Below are 11347 nucleotides of genomic sequence, written 5' to 3' on the forward strand. Positions count from 1 at the left end.
CAAAATAGACAGACCACTAGCCATATTAATAAAAAAGAAAAGAGAGAATAATCAAATAGATGCAATAAAAAACAATAAATGAGATATCACCACAGATTCCACAGAAATACAAACCCTCATCAGAGATTACTACAAACAACTCTATGCACATAAACCAGTAACCCTGGAAGAAATGGATAAATTCCAGGACACTTGCACCCTCCGAAGCCTAAACCAGGAAGAAGTCGAAACCTTGAATAGACCAATAACAAGGGCTGAAGTAGAGGCAGCAATTAATAGCCTACCAGCCAAAAAAAGCCCAGGTCCAGATAGGTTTACAGCAGAATTCTATCAGACATACAAAGAGGAGCTGGTACCATTCCTTCCAAAACTATTCCAAACAATCCAAAAAGAAGAAATCCTTTCCAAATCATTTTATGAGACCAACATCATCCTGATACCAAAACCCAGCAGAGATTCAACAAAAAAAGAAAACTTCAGGCCAATATCCATGATGAACATAGATGCAAAAATCTTCAATAAAATACTGGCAAACTGATTGCAACAACACATCAAAAAGTTTATCCATCACGATCAAGTAGGCTTCATCCTGGGGAGGCAAGGCTGGTTCAACATATGCAAGTCTATATACATAATTCTCCATGTAAACAGAACTAAACACAAAACCACATGATTATCTCAATAGATGCAGAGAAGTCCTTTGACAAAATTCAACAGCCCTTTATGCTAAAAGCTCTCAATAAACTAGGTATTGATGGAACATATCTCAAAATAATAAAAGCTATTTATGACAAACCCACAGCCTATATCATACTGAATGGGCAAAAACTGGAAGCATTCCCTTTGAAATCAGGCACTAGACAAGGATGCCCTCTCTCACCACTCTCTCCATCCCATCATTTACTTTAGGTATTTCTCCTACTGATATCCCTTCCCAATACCCCCACCCCCTGTCATTCCTCCCCTAACCCCCGACTCCCCAACAAGTCCTGGTGTGTGATGTTCCCTTCCTTGTGTCCATGTGTTCTCATTGTTCAACACCCACTTATAAGTGAAAACATGTGGTGTTTGGTTTTCTGTTCTTGTGTCAGTTTGCTGAGAATGATGGTTTCCAGGTTCATCCATGTTCCTGCAAATGACATGAACTAATTCTTTTTATGGCTGCATAGTATTCCATGGTGTATATGTGCCACATTTTCCTTGTCCAGTCTATCATTGCAGAGCATTTGGGTTGGTCCCAGGTCTTTGCTATTGTAAACAGTGCCACAGTAAACATACCTGTGCATGTGTCTTCATAATCGAATGTTTTATAATCCTTTGGGAATGTACTCAGTAGTGGGATTGCTGTGTCAAATGGTATTTCTATTTCTAGATCCTTGAGTATTCACCACACTCTCTTCCACAATGGTTGAACTAATTTGCACTCCCACCAACAGTGTAAAAAGGTCCTATTTCTCCCCATCCTCTCCAGCATCTGTTGTCTCCTGACTTTTTAATTATCACCATTCTAGCTGGTGTGAGATGGTATCTCAATGTGGTTTTGATAGACTGGATAGGGAAAATGTGGTACATATACACCATGGAATATTACGCAGCCATCAAAAACGATGAGTTCACGTCCTTTGTAGGGACATGGATGAACCTGATTTGCAATTTCTTAATGACCTGTGATGAAGACCTTCTATTCACATGTTTTTCGGCTGCATAAATGTCTTCTTATGAAAAGTGTCTGTTCATATTATTCACCCACTTTTTGATTTTTTTCTTGTAAATTTGTTTAAGTTCTTTGTAGATTTTGGTTATTAGCCTTTTGTCAAATGGGCAGATTTCAAAAATTTTTTCTCATTCTGTTGGTTGTCAGTTCACTCTAATGACAGTTTCTTTTGTGATGCAGAAGCTCTTCAGTTGAATTAGATTCCATTTGTCTATTTTGGCTTTTTTTTTTTTTTTTTTTTTTTTTTTGCCATTGCTTTTGGTGTCTTAATTATGAAGTTCTTGCCCATGCCTATGTCCTGAATGGTATTGCCTAGGTTTTCTTCTAGGGTTTTTATGGTGTTAGGTCTTATGTTTAAATCTTTAATTAATCTGAAGTTAATTTTTATATGAAGGGTAAGGAAAGGATCCAGTTTCAGCTTTCTGTGTATGGCTAGCCAGTTTTCCCAACATCATTTATTAAACAGGGAATTCTTTCCCCATTGCTTGATTTGTCAGGTTTGTCAAATATTAGATTGTTGTAGATGTGTGGCACTATTTCTGAGGCCTATGTTCTGTTCCATTGGTCTATATCTCTGTTTTGGTGCCAGTACCATGCTGTTTTGATTACTACAGCATTCTAGTATTGTTTGAAGTCAGTCAGTGTGATGCCTCCAGCTTTTTTTTTTTTGTTGTTGTTGCTTAGGATTGTCTTGGCTATGCAGGTTCTCTTTTGATTCCACATGCAATTTAAGGTGTTCTTTTCCAATTCTGCAAAGAAGGTCAATGGTAGCTTGATGAGGATAACATTGAATCTATAAATTACTTTGGGCAGTATGGCCATTTCCACGATATTGATTCTTTCTCACCATGAGCATGGAATGTTTTTCCATCTGTTTGTTTCCTCTGTTATTTCCTTGACAGTGGTTTGTAGTTTTCCTTGCAGAGGTCCTTCACATCCCTTGTTAGTTGTATTCCTGGGTATTTTATTCTCTTTGTAGCAACTGTAAGTGGGAGTTCACTCATTATTTGGCTCTCTGTCTTATTTGTGTGTAAAAATTACTTGTAATTTTTGCACATTGATTTTGTATCCTGAGACTTTTCTAAAGTTTCTTATCAGCTTAAGGAGATTTTGGCTGAGATGATGGGGTCTTCTAAATATACAGTCATGTCATCTGCTGATAGAGACAATTTGACTTCCTCTTTTCCTAATTGGGTACCCTTTATTTTTTTTTCTTGTCTGATTGTCCTGGCCAGAACTTCCAATACTATGTTGAATAGAAGTGATGAGAGAGGGCATCTTGTCTTGTTTCAGTTTTCAAAGGGAATGCTTCTTTCAGTTTTTGCCCATTCAGTATGATATTGGCTGTTGGATTGTCATAATTATATGTATATTTTGAGATATGTTTCATCAGTCTCTATTTTATTGAGGGTTTTTTAGCATAAAGGGCTGTTGTCTTTTGGTGAGGCTATGGACTTTTCTAAGTATGAAATTATATTATTTGCAAACAGGGATAGTTTGACTTTTTTCTTCCTATTTGGATGTCTTTTATTTCTTTCTCTTATCCTATTTTTCTGGGTAGAACTTCTAGTACTATGTTGAATAGCAGTGGTAGTGAGAGCATTGTTGTCTTGATACAATTTTCAAGAAGACTTTCAGCTTTTGCCCTTTCTGTATGATGCCCTCTCTGGATTTTTTATAGAGGGCTCTTATTATTTTGAAGTATGTTCCTTCCATGCCTAGTTTGTTGAGACATTTAAATATGAAGGAATGCTAATTTTATTGAAAGCCTTTTATGCATCTATTGAGATGATTATGTGCTTTCTATTTTTAGTTGAGTTTATGTGATAAATCACATTTTTTAATTTGCCTGTGCTGGGCCAACTTTGGATCCCAGAGATACAGCCCACTTGATTATGGTAGATTAGCATTTGATTTTCTAGTATGTTCAGAATTTTTGATTCTGTGTTCATCAAGGATGCTGGCATCAAGTTTTCTCTTTTATTGTATCTCTGCCAGGTTTTGCTATCAAGATGATGCTGGCCTCATAGAATAAGTTAAGGAGTAGTTTTTCCTCCTGTTTTTTTTTTTTTTTTTTTTTTTTTTTTTTTTTTTTTTTTTTTTTTTTTTTTGGTAATACCTGGAGTAGGACTCATACTAGCTCTTGTTTTTACATCTTGTGGGGTCTGGATATGAATCTGTCCGATCCTGGCCTCTTTCTGGTTGGTAGTCTTTTTTATTACTGATTCAATTTTGGAACTTATTACTGGGCTGTTCAGGGACTCAATTACTTCCTGTTTCAATTTTGGGAGGTTACATGTTTCCAGTAATTTATCCATTTGTTCTGGGTTTTCTAGCTTGCCTCCGAATACACATCCTTACTGGGGAACCTGAAAATCTATATTATAAGAGAAGGATTTAACCTTATTTAAAGTTGAAATGAGTTCAGAGAGCTGAGCAAAATATAAAAGTTGACAAAGCAGTGGGAAGAACTTTGTAGGTGCTCCCTGTCCCCAGAGAAACCCAGGGAAACCATTTCTGACTTTATCTCACAGGAGTCTTTAGGGAGGGCTGCCAGTGAAATTTAGGAAAGACCACAGGGAGAAGGAAACTTCTAGCTGAACTTTATAATAATTTTGACTAAGCACGAAATTTCCTGGGCAGACTGGTGGGTGGTGGTGAACAAGAAGTGCAGATGTAAGCACAGAAGTCATGGCAGTTGTGGAGGAGTTGGACATGAAAGCCATGCTTGCTTTCTGAGCAGGGAGGCTTGTAGCCTAAGGCAAGATCTCAGGACTGCTCACTGGCTGCCTGGATATAAACTCGGTGCTCTTAGTGGGGCACGATGTGAGTGAGACTGGCCTTGCTGGCTGTGTGTGAGCTGGGTGAGGCTGGTTACTGCTAGTTTTCCTGCATCTCCCTGGTGACATGTATGAGGCAGCAGAAGCAGCCATAACTCCCTTGGTAACATAACTTCATTGGCTTGAGAACCACACCCTTATGTCCCACAGTGACTACCACAAACCCTGCCCAAGGAGAGTCTGCGCTCAGAAATGCCTAACCCCACTCTCACATGATGTTCTTTCTCTACCCATTCTAGTAGCTGCAGACAGAAAAAAAAAATCTCTTTGGAGATCTATGGCCCTGCCCACCACTTGAGAAACTTGAAAACTTATCCAGAAAAACTTAGGGCAAGCTTGTATCCCCCCTATACTACAGCAGTTGATGCTGTCTTGAAAGTGCCTCCTAATGACTTGGGGCCAGCCAACTCAAGCCATTACAGTAACTCATAAAATAACAACCTTGCTCCAAGAAAGGAAAACAAACAAACAAACAGCTAATTCCACTTTCTGTAACATCCTGGCTAACCAGAGGTCTTGAACCAGTCCACATGACATCTTCACTGCTAGCACAACCAGCATTTGAGAAAACCAGCACACTAAACAAAATTACAACCAAGGACCCTCTCAGGGTTCACTTGAGTCCCCTGCTACCTCCCCCAGAGCATATGCTAGTAATCATGACTTAGAGACCTGAAGGCCGATCACATCAGTGGAATCTTTGCAAAGACTCCCCAGTATCAGACCAGAGCCTGGTAGTTCTGCTGGATGGCTAGACCCAGAAGAGCAATAACAATCACTGCAGTCTTGCTTGCAGGAAGCCCCATCTCTAGAAGAAGGGGAAGAACTTCAGGTCAAGGGATTACCACCTGGGAGAAAATAATCTGAACAGCCCCTGAGTCCCAGATTTTTCTTCTGACATAGTCTACACAAATGAGAAGGGATAAGAAAAACAATTCTGGTAATATGTAAAAGCAAGGCTCTTTAATACCCCCAAAAGATCACACTAGCTCACCAGCAATGGATCCAAACCAAGACAAAATCTCTGAATTGCCAGAAATAATTCAGAGCATCAATTATTAAGCTACTCAAGGAGACACCAGAGAAAAGTGGAAACCAACTTAAATACACTTAAGCAATAATACAGGATATGGACAAAAAATATGTAGATAAATTTATTGTTACTTTAAATCAAAACAGTCACAAATTCTAAAAATGAAAGAACAGTTACAGAAATTCCAAATACACTAGAAAGTTTCAACAGAAGAATCAAACAAGTAAAAGAGAGAACTTCAGAGCTCAAAGAAAAGGCTTTCAAATTAACCCAATTTGGCAGAGCCAAAGAAAAAAGAATCATAAAAATGAACCAAACCTCCAAGAAGTTTGGGATTTGTTAAATGACCTAACATAAGAATAATTAGTGCTGCCGAGAAAGAAGAGAAATCTAAAAGTTTTGAAAAGTTATTTGAGAAAATAATCTAGAAAAACTTCTTTGGCTTTACTAGAGATCTAGACATTCAAATACAAGAAACTAAACGAACATGCAGAAAATTCATGGCGAAATGTTCATCACCTAGGCACATAGTCATCAGATTATCTAAAGTCAAAATAAAGGAAAGAATTTTGAGATCTGTGAGGCAAAATCTTCGGGTAACCTATAAAGGAAAACCTATCAGATTAACAGTAAATTTGTCAGCAGAAACTCTACAAGCTAGAAGGATTAGGGGCCTATCTTCAGCTTTCTTAAACAAAACAGTTATTAGCCAAGAATTTTCTATCAGGCGAAACTAACCTTTTTAAATGAAGGAAAGACAATGACTTTTTCAGACAAACAAATGTCCAGAGAATTTGCTGCTACCAACCCAGCACTATAAGAACTGCTAAAAGCAGCAGCTCTAAATCTTGAAACAAATCCTTGAAATACACAAAAATAGAACTTCCTTAAAGCATAAATCTCAGGGGACCTATAAAACAATAACACAGTGAATAAAGACGAAGGTATTCAGGCAACAACTAGCACAATGAATAGAATAGGACCTTGCATCTCAATAGTAACTTGAATGTAAATGACCTAAATGTTACCCTTAAAAGATACAGAATAGCAGAATGGATAAGAATTCACCAATTAAGTATCTTCAGTCTTCAAGATACTCACTTAATACATAAGGACTCACATAAACTTAAAAGGGTGGAAAAAGATACTTAAAGCAAATTGTTGCCATAAGCAAACAGGAGTAGCCATTCTTATATCAGAAAAAACAACAACAACAACAAAACAAGCTTTAAAGCAACAGCAGCTAAAAGAAACAAAGAGGGATATTATATGATGATAAAAGAACTAGTCCAACAGGAAAATATCACAATCCTAAATATATATGCACCTAATACTGGAGCTCCCAAATTAAAAACAAACAAACAAACAAACAAACAAACAAACAAACAAAAAAACTATTATCACTAGACGTAAGAAACGAGATAGACCCCCAACACAATAATAGTGGAGAACTTCAATACTACACGGACAGCACTAGACAGGTCATAAAGTGAGAAAGTCAATAAAGAAACAATGGACTTAAGCTATACCCAAGAACATATGAGGTTAACAGGTATTTGCAGAACATTCTACTGAACAGCTGCATAATACACATTCTATTCCTCAGCACATGAAACATTCTCCAAGATAGACCATATGATATGTCACAAAACAAATTTCAATACATTTAAGAAAATCTAAATTATATCAAGTACTCCCTCAGACTATAGTGAAACAAAAATTGAAAATCAACTCCAAAACAAACCCTCAAATCCATGCAAATACATGGAAATTAAGTAACCTCCTTTGAAATGATCATTGGGTCAACAGTGAAATGAAGAGAAAAATTAAAAAGTTTTTTGCTCCTCTTGAGGAGTATCTTTGTGGAGTTCTCTGTGTTTCCTGAATTTGAATGTTGGCCTGCCTTGCTAGGTTGGGGAAATTCTCCTGGATAATATCCTGAAGACTGTTTCCCAAATTGGTTTCATTCTCCCTGTCACTTTCAGGTACACTGATCAAATGTAGATTTGGTCTTTTCACATAATCTCATATTTCTTGGAGGCTTTGTTTATATCTTCTCACTCTTTTTTTCTCGAATCTTGTCTTCTTGCTTTATTTCCTTGAGTTGATCTTCAGTCTCTGATAGCCTTTTTTCCACTTGAACAATTCAGTGATTGAAACTTGTGTATGCTTTATGAAGTTTTTGTGCTGTGTTTTTCAGCTCCATTAGGTCGTTTATGTTCTTCTCTACACTGATTATTCTAATTAGTATTTTGTCTAACCTTTTTTCAATGTTCTTAGCTTCTTGGCATTGGGTTAGAACACGCTCCTTCAGCTTGGTGAAGTTTGTTATTATCCACCTTCTGAAGCTTATCAATTCATCAAACTCATTCTCCATTCAGTTTTGTTCCCTTGCTGGTGAGGAGTCTTGATCCCTTGGAAGAGAAGAGGCATTCTGGTTTTTGGAATTTTCAGCCTTTTGCACTGGTTTCTTTTCATCTTTGTGGATTTATCTACCTCTGGTCTTTGAAGTTGGTTGCCTTTAGATGGGGTCTCTGAGTGAACATCCTTTCTGTTGAGCAGGCCCCTCTGCTGAAGGTCTACTGGAATTTGCTGGAGTTCCACTCCAGACCCTGCTTGCCTGGGAATCACCAGCAAGGACTGCAGAACAGCAAAGATTGCTGCCTGTTCCTTCTGCTAGCTTCATCCCAGAAGGGTATCTGCCAGATGCCAGCCAGAGCTCTACTTTATAAGGTGTCTGTTGGCCCCTGTTGGGGGATGTCTCCCAGTCGGGATATGTGAGGGTCAGAGAGCCACTAGAGCAGGCAGTGTATCCCTTATCAGAGATTAAATGCTGTGCTGGGAAATCTGCTGCTCTCTTTAGAGTTGCCAGGCAGGGATGTTCAAGTGTGCTGAAGCTGTACCCGCAACTGTCCCCTTTCCCAGGTGCTTTGTCCCAGAAAGGTGGGGGTTTTATTTATAAGTACCTGATGGGTTTTTGCCTTCTTTCAGAGACGTCCTGCCCAGCAAGGAGGGAGTCTAGTGACACAGTCTGCCTGCAGAGGCCTTGCTGAGCTGCTGTGGGCTCCACCCAGTTTGAACTTCTTGGAGACTTTGTTTACACAGCTGAGGTTAAAACTGCCTACTTGAGCCTCAGCAATGGTAGACACCCCTCTCTCCACTGAACTTGAGCCTTCTGGGTCTAGCTTGGACTGCTGTGTGCTGGCTTTGAAAATTTCCAGTCAATGGATCTCAGCTTGCTGGTCTTCATGGGGAGTGCCACCTGCTGAACCACACAATTGGCTCCTTGGATTCAGCCCCCATTTTCAGGGGAGTGAATGGCTCTGTCTGGCTCATGTACCAGGTGCCAATGGGTTATTAAAAAAACCCTATTCTGGCTAGCTCAGTGTCTTCCCAAACTTCTGCCTAGTTTTGTGCTGGAAACTTGGGGCCCTGGTCTTGTAGGCACTGGAGAAAATCTCCTGGTCTGCGGGCTGTGAAGACCATAGGAAAAGCACAGTGTCTGGGCCAGAGTGCTGGGAACAGTCCTTAATGACTTCTCTTGGCTAGGAGAGAGAGTTTCCCAGCCACTTGCAATTCCTGCATGAAGCAACACCTCACCTTGCATCAGCTTGCCTTCTTTGGGCTGCACCCTCTGTCTAATCAGTTCCAATGAGATGAACCATGTACCTCAGTTGACAATGCGGAGATCACCCACCTTCTGTGTTGCTCTCGCTGGAAGCTGTGCACTGGGGCTGTTCCTATTAGGCCATTCTGCCAGCAATCTAAAGTGCGAAGACAAGATTAGAGAAAAAAAGGATGAAAAACGAGCAAAGCCTCCAAGAAATATGGGAATATGTGAAAAGACCAAATCTAATTTTGATTGGTGTAGCTGAAAATGATGGGGAGAATGGAACCAAGTTGGAAAACACTCTTCAGGATATTATCCAGGAGAACTTCCCCAACCTAGCAAGGAAGGCCAATGTTCAAATTCAGAAAACACAGAGAACACTGTAAAGATACTCCTTGAGAAGAGCAACCCCAAGAAATATAATTGCCAGATTCACTAGGGTTGAAATGAAGAAAAAACTGCTAAGGGCAGCCAGAAAGAAAGGTCGGGTTACCCACAAAGGGAAGCCCATTGGATTCACAGCAGATCTCTCAGCAGAAACACTACAAGATAGAAGAGAGTGGAGACCAATATTCAACATCCTTAAAGAAAAGAATTTTCAACCCAGAATTTCATATCCAGCCAGAGTTAGCTTCATGAGCAAAGAAGAAATAAAATCCTTTATGGACAAGCAAATGTTGAGAGATTTTGTCACCACCAGGTCTGCCTTACAAGAGCTCCTGAAAGAAGCACTAAACAAGGAAGGGATCAACCAATACTAGCCACTGAAAAAACATACCAAATTGTAAAGACCATCGACACTAGGACAAAACTGGTTCCAGTAACAGGCAAAACAACCACCTAGCATCATAATGGTAGGATCATATTCACACATAACAATTTTAACCTTAAATGTAAATGAGCTAAATTCCCCAATTAAAAGACACAGACCAGCAAATTGGATAGAGTCAAGACCCACTGGTGCGCTGTATTCAGAAGACACATCTCACCAGCAAAGACACACATAGGCTGAAAATAAAGGGATAGAGGAAGATTTATCAAGCAAATGGAAAGAAAAAAACAAAAAGAAAAAGCACAGCTTGCAATCCTAGTCTCTGATACAACAGACTTAAACCATTAAAGATCAAAAGAGACAAAGAAGGGAATTACATAATGGTAAAGGGATCAATGCAACAAGAAGAACTAACTATCCTAAATATATAAGTACCCAATACAGGAGCCCCCAGATACATAAAGCAAGTTCTAAATGATCTACAAAGAGACTTAGACTCCCACAGAATAATAATGGGACATTTTAACACCCCACTGTCAATATTAGACAAATAAGCAACTCAGAAAATTAACAAGGATATCCAGGACTTGAAGTCAGATCTGGAACAAATGGACCTAATAGGCATCTACAGAACTCTCCATCCCAAATCCACAGAATATACATTATTCTCAGCACCACATCACACTTATTCTAAAGTTGACTACATAACTGGAAGTAAAACCCTCTTCAGCAAATGTGAAAGAACAGAAATCATAACAAACAGTCTGTCAGACCACAGTGCAATCAAATTAGAACTCAGGATTAAGAAACTCAGTCAAAACCACAAAACTACATGGAAACTGAACAGCCTGCTCATCTGTGACTACTGGATAAGTAATGAAATGAAGGCAGAAATAAAGATGTTCTTTGAAACCAATGAGGACAAAGACACAATGAACCAGAATCTCTGGAATACATATAAAGCAGTGTGTAGAGGGGAATTTATCACACTAAATGCCCACAAGAGAAAAGAGAAAAGTTCTAAAATCAACACCCTGATCTCATGATTAAAAGAACTAAAGAAGCAAGATCAAACAAATTCAAAAGCTAGCAGAAGGCAAGATTTAACTAAGATCAGAGCAAAACAGAAGGAGATAGAGACATGAAAAACACCTCAAAAAATCAAATAATCCAGGAGCTGTTTTTTTTGAAAAGATCAACAAAAGAGATAGACTACTAGCCAGACTAATAAAGAAAAGAGAGAAGAATAAAATGGATGCATTAAAAATGATAAAGGGGTATTACCACTTGTCTCACAGAAATACAAACTACCATCAGAGAATAACATGCACACCTCTATGCAAATAAACCAGATACATCTAAAAGAAATGGATAAATT

Source organism: Saimiri boliviensis, chromosome X, assembly GCF_048565385.1.
Source record: "Saimiri boliviensis isolate mSaiBol1 chromosome X, mSaiBol1.pri, whole genome shotgun sequence".
NCBI classification, from domain to species: domain Eukaryota; kingdom Metazoa; phylum Chordata; class Mammalia; order Primates; family Cebidae; genus Saimiri; species Saimiri boliviensis.